This window comes from Lontra canadensis, unplaced genomic scaffold (genome assembly GCF_010015895.1).
Source record: "Lontra canadensis isolate GAN:19392208 unplaced genomic scaffold, GSC_riverotter_1.0 scaffold51, whole genome shotgun sequence".
In the NCBI taxonomy this organism is placed as follows: domain Eukaryota; kingdom Metazoa; phylum Chordata; class Mammalia; order Carnivora; family Mustelidae; genus Lontra; species Lontra canadensis.
This window is the reverse complement of record NW_022631045.1, coordinates 7,055,109-7,070,921: the sequence shown is the minus strand read 5'-3', so window position 1 is coordinate 7,070,921 and position 15,813 is coordinate 7,055,109. Positions and strand designations below refer to the sequence as shown.

General features: G+C 37.6%; 1 long non-coding RNA gene across 1 annotated transcript in view; it reads right to left on the bottom strand.

Annotated features, from left to right (window-relative positions):
* LOC116877279 overlaps window positions 1-15,813 on the bottom strand; it is a 120,532-nt gene that overhangs the window by 83,076 nt on the left and 21,643 nt on the right. Inside the window, exon 2 of the long non-coding RNA XR_004384599.1 lies at window positions 6,129-6,315. This is a non-coding gene — a long non-coding RNA (uncharacterized LOC116877279). The remainder of the gene's footprint in view (window positions 1-6,128; window positions 6,316-15,813) is intronic.

Below are 15,813 nucleotides of genomic sequence, written 5' to 3'. Positions count from 1 at the left end.
ATGATCAAAATAAAGAAAGGATGGGGAATCATAGACACAAAAATTAACCCAACCCAGTTAAAATCAACAAGAATGGTTTTTGTTGTTGCTGCTGTTTAAATTAAGAATACCAATGAACTATCCCTGAACATTAGCATACATTCATTCTACTTTTTCTGTGGAAGATTTCAGACATGGGGAAATACTGAAGCTAATTACCAGCAAGAAAAAGAATGCTGCGTTTAAATGGAAGTAAAAGGCTGAATCAGGAAAGAACTTGGCTCAAGAGAAGGACAGAAACAACAGATGATTACTGGGCTCCATGACCTTTAACTCATTTCCAAATAAAGCTGGCTTCATGAACTTGCCACCAATGCTGTCTCTCAAAGCCCCACACTCACACTGGCCCTGTGCTTGGGGCTTAATATTCTGTGGTTATCATCTTGAAATTGTTCATCTTATCTTTGAATTTGTGTTTTTAAAAATGAAGTCTCCTGAGACAATGGAACATGTGCTGGTGACCTGGAGCTTCAGCCCAAGAGAAGCCCCACCCATCTCTCTTCTCCCTCAGATGGTCTTTCAGCCACCCACTCTTCCACTCCGTAGTGCCTCAGGCCACTCCCATCTGTCCCTACCTGCACTTTCCCAGGACTCTTCTGCCCTCTGGCCCCTTCTGGAGCCTAGACACCAGAAGAATCAACCTTCTTGGGACAGGGTGTGGTGGTGGCATTCCCATCTTGGGCTGGCAGTACCACAGTGCCCTAAGCAGGTTCCTTGGACGGGGGAGATTCTCATCCATCTCCCAAACCACATACTGAGTGCATCCTAGTGCAGAGGTTGCAATCCCTTGTGGGTTACCCATCAGCAATGGGTTGGGAGAACAAAGAAATCCTGTGGGAAGGGGAGACTGACTTCTCTGCCCAGAGCAGGACACACGTGTCAGTACAGTGGCTGAATATTGTTATCTAATTAGTGACTTTTATGAGCCTCTGTTTCACTTTTTCTTCACACAGTTATCTCTCCATATTTGTATTTCCCCCAAGAGTTATTATTTTTAGTTACTTAATCATCTGCCTCTCTGGAAGCTCTCTGCCCAGATTCTCATCTCTTGTTCCACACCAAAAATCAGCAAACACCCAAGGAGAAAACCAGACACTGAAGTCAATTCCTCCCTCTGCTATTCCTTTTCCCTGGGGTCTTAGCACCTTAAGCCTTATTTGCTTTTGCAAGACTTCAAAAATAATTTTTTAGTGGTTTTTGATTTTTCAATGGGAGCATAGGTATGCCACAAGCTATTCCATCATAGCTGGAAACTGATGACATAGTTTAGTGTCATAAACAAGACAACTGTTCCTACTAACAGAAAGAACAAATGAACGTCAACTGTTCCAAAATCCATCATTTTGAGTTCAGAAACTCTAAATTTTAGTTAGTTTGTATTAAATAGTGTTTTATATTTGTTCTTTAAATTAGGCTATCTTTGGTTTTCTAATAGATACTTCAGATGATCAATATCACTTAATTGTAACATTATTCATGATGTTAAAAATTCTGTGGGTATGTATTATCCCATAATACTTCTAGATTGTCTGTCTGTATAGTGAAGTGAAACAACTAATTAAATTAGTTAAACAATTAGTTAATTTTCTAGGAAAAATCTGGCCCTACCTAAGGATTTACCAACCCCTATGTGAGGGTGAGGTTGCCACCGGTTGGACTCCCTAATATTTATAAAATTCCATGCAGAAAAGTCAAACTTGCCCTTCTCTTAGTTTATTCCCTAAATGTATTTAGGAAACTTCCTCTTATCAGTAACCTGGAGATTGGGTTCTAAATATACAAAATACTATTAATTCTTCATGGAACTTTTTTTTAAATAAAAGGTTAGCTTTAAGAAATATTGCACAAAGGAACACTACTGTAAATTTGTAGAGTCCACTCTTTCCTCTTCTATCTAAAAGAGCTGAAGAGAAAAAAAAATGCTTTAGATTTCGTTGCTTTTTGGTCCCTCATATACAAACTATGCTTCAGCACTGTGCCTTTGATTTGCATACACAGAGGTAACAAGAGGAAGTCATTCCAAACTTGCCATTTTATTTATTGCAGAAATATTGTTAAGGACATTGATTTCCTTGAGAAGTCACAGATGTTTCTGCCAGCTGTCAATATTGGGAAGAGCGATACTTCACTGAAAAAAATATTTGTTTTCATTTTTAGACACTCTAAACATTATAATCAACTATGGTTCATTTTGTTTGCCAGCTAGGAAGCTCAGAGGCAAATCTGAAATCCACTTTGGGCTGTTATTTCAAGAATTTTGTGTATTAATCTTGTCTCTGGTTTTACTTTATTTTCCTTTCCTCTGATTTCTGTATAGTTATCCTGTAGCATTGTATATATGTTTTCAGAGACAACCTGAAATAATTTTTGAAATAAAACACGGGGTAAATAATATGCAAATAAATTATCAGACCTTAAGAATGGGGATGGGCTATGCTTAGGGTTCCACTGTTTCCATCTTTTGGATCTACCCTTGGCATGGGCAGAACAGGCTGCTGTAATACTCCATGTTCCAGCTTTTACAACAGGGATTTACCAGAAGCTCCTGTGCTGGCAGTGCCAGGAAAGCGAGGTGAGAGGAACATGGCAGCCCATCAAGAAGCTCAATCCATAATTCACTACAATTGATAGGATAAAGCTCTGTTGTAAATATTTGTGACAGTCTCTTCCAGCTCTAAAATTTTATTTTATTCTATAATTCTATAAGCAATCACAACACTAACAGATTAATTCTGGTTTTGTAAGTTCTTGATGCTCTTGTGACCACTCTTCTCTGTGTTTCTTGAAGCCTTTATCTGTAGGGGTGCCTGTGCTCAGGTTCTTCCAGAAGGTTCTGTTCAACATTAAAATCTAGATGAGGAGAACTCATAGTCCCTGTTCCTACGCCTCCACAACATAACAAAAAAATGAAATTAGCAGCATACTTGCATCGGCCACCCTAGTCCCTACAGAAGTTATTCTTAAAGGAGGTGGGGGGGTGTAATATTAAATGTATTTACCCTTTAAATAACCCATGGAAAAAATATAACTAACTTCAGTATCATTTGCCTCCTTTTCACCCACTTTGTTTTCTGCAACTCTTTACTTAGACCTTTTGCCTGGGACAGGATATGCGTAAATAAAAACATTTTCTTCTTCTGTGAAACACATCTTATAATTCCTATAATGAACTACATATGCAGTTTGCTAGGAGGATATACCAATCTTAGCAGATTTCAGAAAGGGTCCTTGGCAGTCTCTCATCCACTCAATCAATGTCAACCATGGCCCGGACATAAGGCAAAGCCACTGAAGGTAAGTTCTGAAAAGGAGCTTAAGATCTGATAGAATAAAAAGAAGAGAAAGAAAGAATGTCAACATAGCACTACAGTTGAGAAATAGGGAAGGCACAGTAATGCCTCTATGAAGAGAGTGATCTACCCTGGGGGACTTAGAGAAAATTCAGAGAATTAACCTTGGTTGTGAAGGGCAAATGGTGGTTTGCCAGGGATAGAAGGGGAGGGTACGACTCAGGTAGAGTGGGCAGTAAGTACAAGATGTGGCAGGAAAATCTGCAACTCATGTTTGGGGAACTTCCCAGGAACGTGCATTATTTTTCATGAAGACTGAGAAGAGACCAGAAAGAAAGCAAAAAAAAAAAGTAAGTAAGCAAGAAAGCCAAAAAAAGTAAGAAAGTAAGAAAGAAAGAAAAAAAAGACTGTAATGGAGGTGAGAAAGAGAGAAAGAAAGAGAGGAAGGGATGGATGAATGGAGGGAGGGAGGGAAGGAGGAAGGGAGAAAGGTAGAAGAGGGGAAGAGAAGGGAAAGGTCTTCCCAAGAATGACATTTTGACCAAGTATATTCATTTTCAATTGCTGCTGTAACAAATCACTGTAAACTTGGTGGCTTAAGGAATACTAATTTGTTATCTTCAGAGTTCTGTAGGTCAGAAGTCTGACAGAGGTGCCTTTAACCTCGAATACACCTGCAAAATCTTTTTTGCCATTTAAGGCAACATATTCACAGGTTCCTAGAATTAGGGCTAGAACATCTTTGGGAGCCAGTAGTCTGCCTGCCACATGAGGTGATGAAGGTTTACATCACTGGTAGAATGGGTCAACATCACACTGTCTCCTGTGGGATGCCCTGTGAGGAGCACTGTTAGCAGCATTCCTGGTGTAATGGAATTCCGTGGCTGCCAAGAATGCATGGCCTGACTCTAGGCACTGAACAGACCCAGGTTGAGAGACATTATACAGAATGAATACAGAATGAAATACAGTTACAGAATTTAAAATGTCGAGGCCATAGAATACAGGAAAAGAGTGAGGAAATGTTTCAGAGAGAAGGAATAAAGAGATATAACAATTAAGTGCAACACATAATTATGGATTAGGTCTTACATCAGAAGAAAAAGAGATGTGGGGAACAGTTGAGGAAATGTGAATTGGTCTGGGCTTTGAGGGGTTGTGTTGCCTTAATATTAATTTTCTAATTCATTGCCTTATATGGCAGAAACATGGGAAAATTTCCTTTTTCGAGGGTAGAGGTAGAAAATACACACTGGAGGGTCTAGAAATGATGAAGCATCATGTTTGCCACTTTCTCTCAAATGAGACAGAAAAAGACTAATGATGATAGATATATATGCATGTGAGTGTGCATATGTCTGTGTATACATATAGAGATAAATGGAATAGTAAAAGTGGTAGAATGTTAATATAAGGGGTTCTGGACAAAGAAAATATGGTGTTCTTTAGGGTTTGAAATTATTTCAAAATAAATTATAAAAAATTATAATGTAGATTTATGCTTAGTAAAATGGAAAAATACCCATGATTTTTTTTAACATTTTATTTATTTATTTTGAGAGAGAGGATGAGCACGAGAGTGAAGTGAGGGGCAGAGGATGAAGCAGACTCCCCAATGAGCATGGAGCCCGATGCAGGACTTGATCCCAGGATATCAAGATCATAACCCGAGCCAACAGAAGACACTTAACGAACTGAGCCACTCAGGCACCCACCCATGATTTATTTATACATGATTCCATATGTTTATGTGTTAACAGGAATAATCTCTTTACCATAGAATTATAGATGATTGTTAACTCTCTCCTTATACTTGTCTGAATTACTGGACATTTTTATAGGCTTTTACATTTTTCTGATTAGAAGGAAAATAAAAGGCCTTTTTTTTTTCTATTTTGAAGTCAGTCTTTTAAAACTCCATAATTACAATTTCTTATTTGCAAAGTTTTTTAAGTCCCTTTGCTCTTCACAAACAAGACTAAAATTACACTATACATACAAATATACCCCTGCATATAAGGTACTCATACTTATGAAAGGCTCAAATACATGAATATGAAATCATCACTTAAGGTATATATGTCAGTCATTTCTAATGACCTAAAGTTGTCCTTATATGTACTCATTTACATAATTAAGTGCTCTATTACATTAATCATCCTAAGTCTTGTGAACCAGCCACTCAGAAAATTAAAATTAAATCCAGTGACATTTATATAATACTCTACACTTAACAAAGTGATTTCGTTAAATCTTCTGAATCACATTGTTTGGCTGTATTGCAAGAATCCATCTGTGTCTCACCTCAGACCTCTTCCTCATGAGACGGAAGCCAGCAAAGGCCTCCTTTTCCTCCTCCTCTTCCTTGAGGGAGCTCCTGAGAGTGTGTGAGTGGCCAAGCCAGTCAAGGGTGGGGAAGATCAGGAATATGCCTCCACACATTAAAGATAACTAACTCTTGTCCTCACTTCTCACCCTGACCTACTGCCTCGGGCAGTCAGCTTGTGGTCATCCTCATAGCCCAGCCAGTTTTCTGAATCATCCTCAGAGAAAGAGACGAATCTGCTCAGAGATCTGCAGCCTTTCTGTTCACCATTAAGCTCTTATCTTCATTCATTAATCCTAAGAAAGAAACCTGAAAGCGGTTTCCCCAAATCAAAAATCATTAGCAGATCAACACCCTTAAGTGATGCATATATACATATATAGGTCATCCTCATTAATAATAAAGCATCTGCATCTCCAGTTCTAGCTGTTGAAACTGAAGCTGAGCAGTGTCTACTTTTGTAGAGATCTTACCTGGTGAGCCATTTACTTTGCTTTGCAGAAGGAATTTTGTCTTTTGAGTATCCCGTTGGTCCCTTATTTCTGAGTGACTTTCAGTGGACTTTACCTTGGTCTCTCTTTCCACATCATGCTTTTTCATTAGTCTTGGCAGATCTGCACCATCACTGAGAGAATCCCATCTCAATCCTTTGTTTGGAATCTGTGGTTGTCATCAAGGGGGAAAGGAAGGAGACACCACAGCATTTGAAAAGAGTGGCAAGAGGAGCAAAAGTGATTTCTGGATTATACCCTAGCATCCAGCCTGCCCACTAAACCAGTTGCACAGGTTGTCACTTGACAGCCAATAGCAGGGCAGGAGTGAAACTGCTCTGCACAAGAAGGGGGTGAAGATAGACACAGAGGGAGAAAGGTGGATGAATATTCAGGAAAGTATAGGCAGGAGACAAAAAAGCTAAGCATCAAGGAGGAAGAGAGGCAACCAAGATCAAGGAGTGAGATGTGAGAGAAGAAAAATGTTTACTGGAATATTTAATTAGAAACAGTCTTCTGGACATGCCCATAATCCATCTTCTTTTACCCTCCCCCACTCCCTCTACAAAAATCCTCATCACCCACTGGATTCCTAATGATTTTGGGCAAATGGAGTTTTTTTGCTAATCTCCCCTCTTCAATTCTGTTTCCTCTCACCCACTCTTCACATAGTCACCAAAAGGCTATTTTTAAGATGTAAAATGAGAGGGGATCCTGGATGGCTTAGTCAGTTAAGCCTCTGCCTTCAGCTTAGGCTATAGTCATGATCCCAGCATCCTGGGATGGAGCCCCCAGTCAGGGACTCCCTGCTTAGTGGAGAGCCTGTTTCTCCCTCTACCTCTGCCCCTCCCCACCATCTCTCACTCTTTCTCAAATAAATGAATAAAATATTTTTTAAGAAGATATAAAGGATATCACCTTACACCAGTTAGAATGGCCAAAATTAGCAAGACAGGAAACAACATGTGTTGGAGGGGATGTAGAGAAAGGGGAACCCTCCTACACTGTTGGTGGGAATGCAAGTTGGTGCAGCCACTTTGGAGAACAGTGTGGAGATTCCTCAGGAAATTAAAAATAGAGCTTCCCTATGACCCTGCCATTGCACTACTGGGTATTTACCCCAAAGATACAGATGTAGTGAAAAGAAGGGCCATCTGTACCCCAATGTTTATAGCAGCAATGGCCATGGTCGCCAAACTGTGGAAAGAACCAAGATGCCCTTCAACGGACGAATGGATAAGGAAGATGTGGTCCATATACACTATGGAGTATTATGCCTCCATCAGAAAGGATGAATACCCAACTTTTGTAGCAACATGGACGGGACTGAAAGAGATTATGTTGAGTGAAATAAATCAAGCAGAGAGAGTCAATTATCATATAGTTTCACTTATTTGTGGAGCATAACAAATAGCATGGAGGACAAGGGGAGTTAGAGAGGAGAAGGGAGTTGGGGGAAATTGGAAGGGGAGGTGAACCATGAGAGACTATGGACTCTGAAAAACAATCTGAGGGGTTTGAAGGGGCGAGGGGTGGGAGGTTGGGGGAACCAGGTGGTGGGCATTAGAGAGGGCACGGATTGCATGGAGCACTGGGTGTGGTGCAAAAACAATGAATACTGTTATGCTGAAAACAAATTAAAAAAAAAAAAGATATAAAATGAGACCACTAACTCCCCTGTCTAAAATACTTCATTTGTTTCTCACTCTACTGATAATAAAAACTAAATTTCTGACCATGAGCCCAAAAGTCCTGTATGATCTGGGCCATACATTCCCTCTAGCCCCAAGTCATATCTCCTTTCCCCTACTCACTCTCCTTCTGCCACTCTAGATCCTCATATTCTCTTAAAAATGCCTGGTCCTAGAAGTGTTATTCTAAACCAGATAAACCATGTTTACAGGGAAGCCACCTAAAACCTCAGGTCTTCCAGAAGCCCACGGGAAGGCGGAGATGTCAGCCAATGAGGAAGCTGCTAGTCCGACGTCAGACCAACATTTGTTATTCCACCATCAGTATAAGAGAAAACTAATGGGCAGCTGCCTAGTTCTTCCCTGAGTGCCAGGATATCCCCATCATCATTCAAGTGAGGCTACAAAGCTAGCAACAGGATCCTATAGTAGGGATGTCATGGTTCATAATATAAGTTTGATTTAGACAAAACTAGGTTTGAAACCTGACTTTACCACTGTGGCTGTATTTCTTAGGCTAGTTGCTTAATCTTACTGAGCCTCAATTTTCTACACTAAAATGTGGTAATTAGTTGACTTTGTGAAAGTGAAATTAGAAAAAGCATAGAAAGCTCTTTGTCATAGTAAGCACTCAAACACTGCTAAATCCTGAACTGTAACTAAACAGAATTGCTGTTTTGAATTTTATTTTTGCTTTTACAAACCTTGTAAGTCCAGAAGTTAAAAGATGAGTTAGGCAAGGAAAGAGCCAGCAAAGTAGTCAACTTGTCATAGATTGGGACTGTTTTAGACTTTTCCTAAAGCTTTGGCAATATCTGGTGCGGCACTGGGCACAAAGTGAAGCAATGTTTCTCAAGTGAGGCATGTCAACCCCTGTATCAGAGACATTTGTCATGAGGCACATTCTTGAGATCCACCCAAGATCTTTCATCCAGAATCCTGGGGTTGAGGGCAGTAATGGACATTTTAAACAAGTTTCCTAGATGATTTTTATTGCACAAACATATTGACAACATGTAACTGGCACTCAAACCAAAATTGACTGATTTATTGAACAGTAGAATCTACAGTTCTGATCTCAGATGCACAAAATTTCCATTTAGCTTTGCATCTTTTAAAAAATCTTTTTCCAAAGCATAAACAATATGTTAGATTTTTTTTAAATGCAATGAACAAAAGGTCAAGGGTTGCTGGGATATTTATTTCCAAGCCCCAGAGACTTTCTTGACTTTCCAAATGCCCTCGGTGAGCCAGTAAATTGAATATTATATAACCACAGGCTTATTAAAATCCATTCTCCAAGAGATTTGCCTCCATAATGCAGGTTCTATCTGGTGGGGGCTTATAGTTCATTTATAATATCAACATGGTGCCCTCATTCAACACTTTATCACTCTTACCACTCTATGTGTCTGTAATAAAGAGTCTGACCCCATTTTTGATTTCTGATTGCTGACAGCTTTGAAGCTACATCATTCCCCTTCTCTTTCAGCTCCATGTCTGGACAAGCTGATAAGAAAGTCTGGGTGTTTCCTCCTTTGGCACCAGCAGGAAGTTCAAACCATGCAAGTCTCAGCACATAGGAGGGAATACTCACTCCAGGTTTATACTCTGACCACCATAAAAATCCAAGGGGTCACTCCTCTCTGTACTCCTAAGCCACTTGTGGACCTGCTTGGTAGTTTGTCTTGCCCTCCCTAGAAAGCCTCATTATGTGAATAGTAAACTTTTCATACCCTCTTAGTGTGTGTGTGTGGCATCTTCAGTCTAGACAGCCAAATCAAATTTTGCATGGTGGGAGGTCTATCTTGGCCACTTTAGAGTGACCTAAACAATCGGAAAAAGGGAAATAGCCTTTTAGTCCCTCTCAGTGTCTGAAGTTTCTCTGTCCAGTCCACATATCACTGAGCTATTCATCTCCCCAACATGCTGCTCTGATTTTGTCATTTCTGCACTTAAGTATAGAATTAAAATTTTCAATGGTTTCCCTATAAAATCAACTTCTAAAATCTTAGCGTGGCATTTAAGTACATAATTTTAACCCAGTTTATCTTTCTAGGCTTATCTCCTGAACCATTTTTAAAAATTCCTGTTCTTTAGTCAAATAACTGAATTACTGATATCCAAAGGAATTTTAATGTCTGACTTGTATTGATATTGCCCTTGTATGTTCTTTTCCACTGTTATCTTAAAGTATTACTTATCCTTATGATGTTATTTAAACTTTGAATTTCAACAATTTTCCTCTACAAGATTTTAAGAAGCCAGGAACCTTCTTTGTTCCTCCCATAGGACCTAAGGCAAAGCCTGGCACATCATACGTCCTTAATAAATATTTATTCTTCTGATTTGATTTTATAAAGAGTCATAAATCTAATCTAAGATTTCTCAAGGGTGAAAAATTAAAATAAAGGATAATTTTTGATATTGACTTTTCATCCAAATTCTATGTTTTAATCATGTATGACTTTATGGGATTGGATTTGGGAAAATATTTTTTAATGAAATGGATCTGTGTTTTTGTAAATGTGACACTGCTTAGGAACAGGACCACATGGGTCATAGCTTTATAAGTATTGTATCAGCTCCAAATTCTAAATTCCACAACACTTTGTCAGTTTCTCTGCTACAACTTCAGTTGTCATTCACTAAAAAGTTGACTATACACACACACAAAATACTCAAGACATTCTTCCGTGTCCAGGCGTTTCCCCAACACACTCAACACTCTTCACATATCTCTTTTCCTCTAATTAAGTGTAATTCCATTCATTTTCATTTTTATTTTGACTCACAAACTCCCACAAACAGAGTCACATATCTGAAATAATTCCCTTTCAGCTACTATCCACATTCTATACATTTACATGTTCCATGTGTTTGGATAGTGTGAAAAATTTCAAGTTTCTGAAGTCTCTTTATAGGAGTTTTATGACTGTTTCTATTAGGTTAAGACTCTCAAACATACTGCACCACATTTTCTTCCTATCTTTTAATTTTTATGGCTATGTAATATTGATCATAACATCGTCTAAATCTGGCAATGAAAGCCTTTCCTCTATTGATGGGGAAAAAAATCTTCATTCATGACAATGGAAGCTAATAAAGCAGTTATTTGAGGCAAGGCTGTGCAAGTCACAAATGATGGCATGTGAGCCACATGTTACTAAGCTCCCTCAATTGCCAAGATTTATTCATTCCTTTAAAAAAACGCAGCCTAATTTTCCAGCTGCACAAAGCAAAGTGGGAAAAAAAAATCACAAATTAGTGTTAGGTTTCTCAAGAATGTGTAGTTTTTGGAATCTAGCATTGTCACCTATGACTTCTTGCAACACAATAATCTTGTGAAGACTCAAATTGTAAGTAGAGAACATTTTAAAGTACACACTTGAAGAACTTCCTATAAATTAAATCTGAATGTTCCATTGATATTCCAAATAAGGTTTCTCATCTTTGCAACAAATGAATAAAATAATAATTCCTAAATAAAGACCATGTGCTCAATAATGATTATATTCTGTTATTTCTTTTGTATTCACCCTGTAATAATCAAGCTAACAAATCCAGAATAGCAGTTTTACATTATAATGTTGCCACCTTCTTGTTGGGTTTTGATCCTAAATATGACTAGAGAAGCCGGCCCCCAAATGTCTCCTTGGAAATGATCCATTTTGGCTCCCATTACATTCTATCATATTCCCCAAAGGGGCATGCTAAATAGAGGCATTTTTTCTTTATCAATTGGCTATTAGAACAACAGTATTGGAAAAGTAGCTGCTCTTACTTCTGTCTCAGAGACTTCAAGAGCTGGTCACTCTATTTTCAGGCAAGATCTGACTTTCAATTTTTGAATACTGACTAACAAGCTTCCTGTTAAAATGTAGATTGAACAAGAATTTACTTTCTCTCTAGAAACCTCACTAAAAAGTCAGTAAATGTGTTAAGATATATACATCCACAACCATAAAGAGAATGGAAAAAGAAATGAAAATAAAATTTTGAAAGCTGAAAATCAGATGGATGAGTGGTTACTAAGTTAGGAAACTAGAAAAAGCCCAGAAGTGGTTTGAAGTGAGGAAACCTCAAGGTAACTTCAGAAACAAAGAGATGCCATGTTCTAAAGCCACAGAAAACCTGGGTATTTGGGATATCAATCACCTCTGAAAGCGGAGGTTTGAGTGAGGAAGAAAGCCAGAAGCTTAGTTGATAATCTGTATAAGAAACAACTCAGTGGATCTCCTCTCTCAGACTATTCAGCCAAAGACCACTTCCCTTACCGTGAAAGAAAACAAAAGGTTTGCTCACAGGAGAAATTGAACCAGAGAGACTCCAGCCTCACTTTGCCACAAAATATGAAAGAAATGTACTAAAAGCAGGGAGAATAGATTAATTATGAAACTTCTGAGAGGTAAACTTCCTCCATATCTCCCCCAGCCTCTTCTTCCACTTAGTCCTGAAAGCTGGCAGGAACTCAAAACCCTAAGGCATGAAAATGGAGGATTTATCTCTAGGGAACCTGAGCCCCCAGAAAGACACATTGGTATTGATAGCTGGGATCCTCTAAGAAAACATCTCAGCCAGATTATTTTACACTGAAGCCCACTACTCAAGAAGGCCTATCCACTCATTTAGAGTTTAAAAGCAACCTTTTTTGGTGCCTAAAATATGAACACACCACCAATAACACTGAATATGAAAAAAAACCTATGATATAAAGTGCATTGAACAAAACAAAACAAATAAACAAGAATCAGAAAAGAAGTATTGAATGCAACAGAAGAAAACTTCAAACAATTTAATTAATCCTTATAATCCTCAGAGAAATGAAAAAGATATACCATCCTCCAAACAAGAACAGAAGGCTACAAAAAAGCAACATTTATTGAACAAAAATAAATTCTTGGAAATAGGAGGACACAGAAGAAACATTTTAATTGAAGGAATATAAGATAAAGTTTACTAAGTCAAGTAGAAAGTATGACATATCTGTTTAAGAGATAGAAAATAGGAAGAATGATAACATAATTAAGAGGATCAATCTGGAGGGCCATCATCATTTTAATGGAATATTCTGAAAAAGAAAAAATAAACCAGAGGGGTAGAAATTATTACAGAAATAATTTGAAAATGTGTCAGTGCTAAAAAATTATCTTGCAAAGGGAGAGACCCACAAAATGCCCAGTACAATACATGAGCAAAGATCCATGTCAGTTCCTTTAGTCAGGAAATTTTAGGAGCTAAATGACAAAAAGGAAATCCTAAAACCTTCCAGAGAGTAAAAAACATACAAGAATCAGGAATCAAATTCACATTGATTGCATCACATTAATACAGCAACTGCAAAATAAAGTGCAACCTCAGAATCTAGAAGATAATGGAGTAATATTTTAAAATCCTGTGGGAAATGATTTTCACTCTAACAACCTTTAATTACCAGACTAGAATAAGGACAGCAAGTTCTCAAAAAAATATGTCCTATGAACTCTTTCCTAAGAAGTTATTAAACGACATGTTCCCAAAAAACAATAGAGGAAACCAAGAAAGATGAAGACACAAAATCTAGAAAACAGTATGGTCCAAGGTCCAACAGAGGAGAGAGGCAAAGGAAATCTCAAAAATAGAAGTGAAAGAATATTCTTTGCCAACACCTGTGTAGCAGTTCTAGACTACCAGTCCAGACTTGAAGGAAGATAGAAGGTTACAAGAGATATGTCTTCAAGAAAAAAAAAATATAATGTCATAGTTTACCTGATGTAACTGAATATATTCAGAGGAGATTTTGTATTTCCAGGAGGAAATCAAACACTTAAAAGGCAAGTCTAGAGGGATTAAATTTAGGATACGTAAGTAACTACCAATCAATAATATAAATGTAGACAACCCAAACTTTATGGGCAAAAACTTGAGTAAGAACTTTATAAACATGGATATCCACATGGGCAATATTTATTTGGGGAAAAGTGCTCAATTTCATTACTCATTAGGCAAATACAAATTAAAACCAGAATACCACTGTGCACTCACCTGAACATCTAACATTTAAAAGACAGGCAATAGCAAAATTTGGTGATGAAGGGAGGTAATGAAGGGGGGCAACATCTACCTCACATGTCACTAGCAGAAATTTAAATTGTATAAACACTTTGGAAAATTGTTTCAGTATCTATGACAGAGTAATTCCACTCCTAGTAACATATACATTCAAGAGGAATGGATGCATACATCCACCAAAAGATGTATATGAGAAATTCATAGCAAATTTATCCATTAAAGAAAAACACTGGAAACAACCCAAATCTTCATCAGCAATGGAGTAGATAAACTATGATATTTTGCTACAATGGGATATTAAGTAGCAATTAAAAAGAACAAACCAACATTAAATGCAATAATGTGAATGAATTTCACAGACATTATGTTGGGTGAAAGAAGCTAGACACAAATGAGTACATATAGCATGATTCCATTTATGTGAGGTGTGTAAGCAAAATAAATTTTTAGTAATACAAATTATAGTAATTATTCTGAGGACAGAAATAGTGATGGGAAAGATGCACAAGGAAGCCTTCTGAGATATTGGAAATATTCTGTATTTTGATCTGCCTTGTGGATCCTTAGGTATGCTCATAAATAAAAATTCAATAAACTACACACCTAAGATTAATGCACATATATTTTTATATCTCAATAGAAAAGAGAAGTTTGTTTGTGGGACATCTTTTTAAGCTCCTTCACCTCCCTCAAGGTCTCCTTGTCACCACTACTCCTAGTTTCCAGTAACCTCTGTTTGACCTATTTACTCTTAGATACTTTCCAGTGTCACAACACTAAACACCTTCTTCCCCCAACTACTCAGAAGTTACAGTTTAACCATCTCAAGCTTAATGTTCCAGACATCCTAGCCTTCCATCAGCCCTAAGTAAAATACCTGCTCTTGGAGAAAGATTCCATGCTGTCATCTTACTCCACATTCTAAGCTTGCTGAAGTCCTCTTCTTCACCCAAAGTTCCCCCTACCACCCACAAAAAAAAAAAAAAAAAAAGAAAGAAAGAAAGAAAGAAAAGAAAAGAAAAGAAAAACACAGAGAACAGGTATGGGGGTGACTGTAAATTAAAAAAAAATTTTTTCTGGTGGCATAAATTTCATTTTCTTTATCATATTTTTCTACCTTGTTCTCTCCTTTATACTAGTCTTATTTCTTCTTTTCTCTGCACCTGTATCTGTTATACTTTAAAAAGACATGAAGAATGAGTTGGTTCTAGAATAATTTCTTTAATAAATAGATTTTTAGAGCAGTTTTAGGTTTAGGGAAAAATTGATCAGAAACTACTAGAGAGTCCCATATATCCCCTTTCAAGGACACCAATCTTTCTAACTAGTTTCCCTAATATTAACATCTTGCATTGGTGTAGTACAATTGATGAAGAACTATTGATACAATATTATTAACGAAAGCCCATAGTTTACATTAGGTTTCACCTTTTGTGGTGTACAATGTTATAGTGTTTTAATTTTAAGTAAACTTCATGCCTAATCCAGGACTTGAACTCATGACCCTAGGATCAGGAGTCATGCTCTACCAACTGAGCCAACCAGGTGCCCTTTATGGGTTTTGACATATGCATACTGTCATGTATCCATCATTACAGTATCACACAGAATAGTTTCCATACCTAAAAATGCTCTGTAGCCCCCTGTCCACCTCCCTCCTCCACGCCTGTCCCGCATCTCAAACTTCTGGCAGCTTCTGATATTTTTATTCTCTATAGTTTTCCTTGTTCAGAATGTCATATCATTGGAATCATATAGGATATAGCCTTTCAGACTGGCTTCTTTCACTTGCAATATGCACTAATTTCCTTGATGTATTTTCATGTCCTGATAGCACTTTTTACAAAATTATTGTTGGGTAATAGTTCATTGTTTGGTTGTACCACAATTTGTTTACCCATTCACCTATCAAATTACATCTTGGT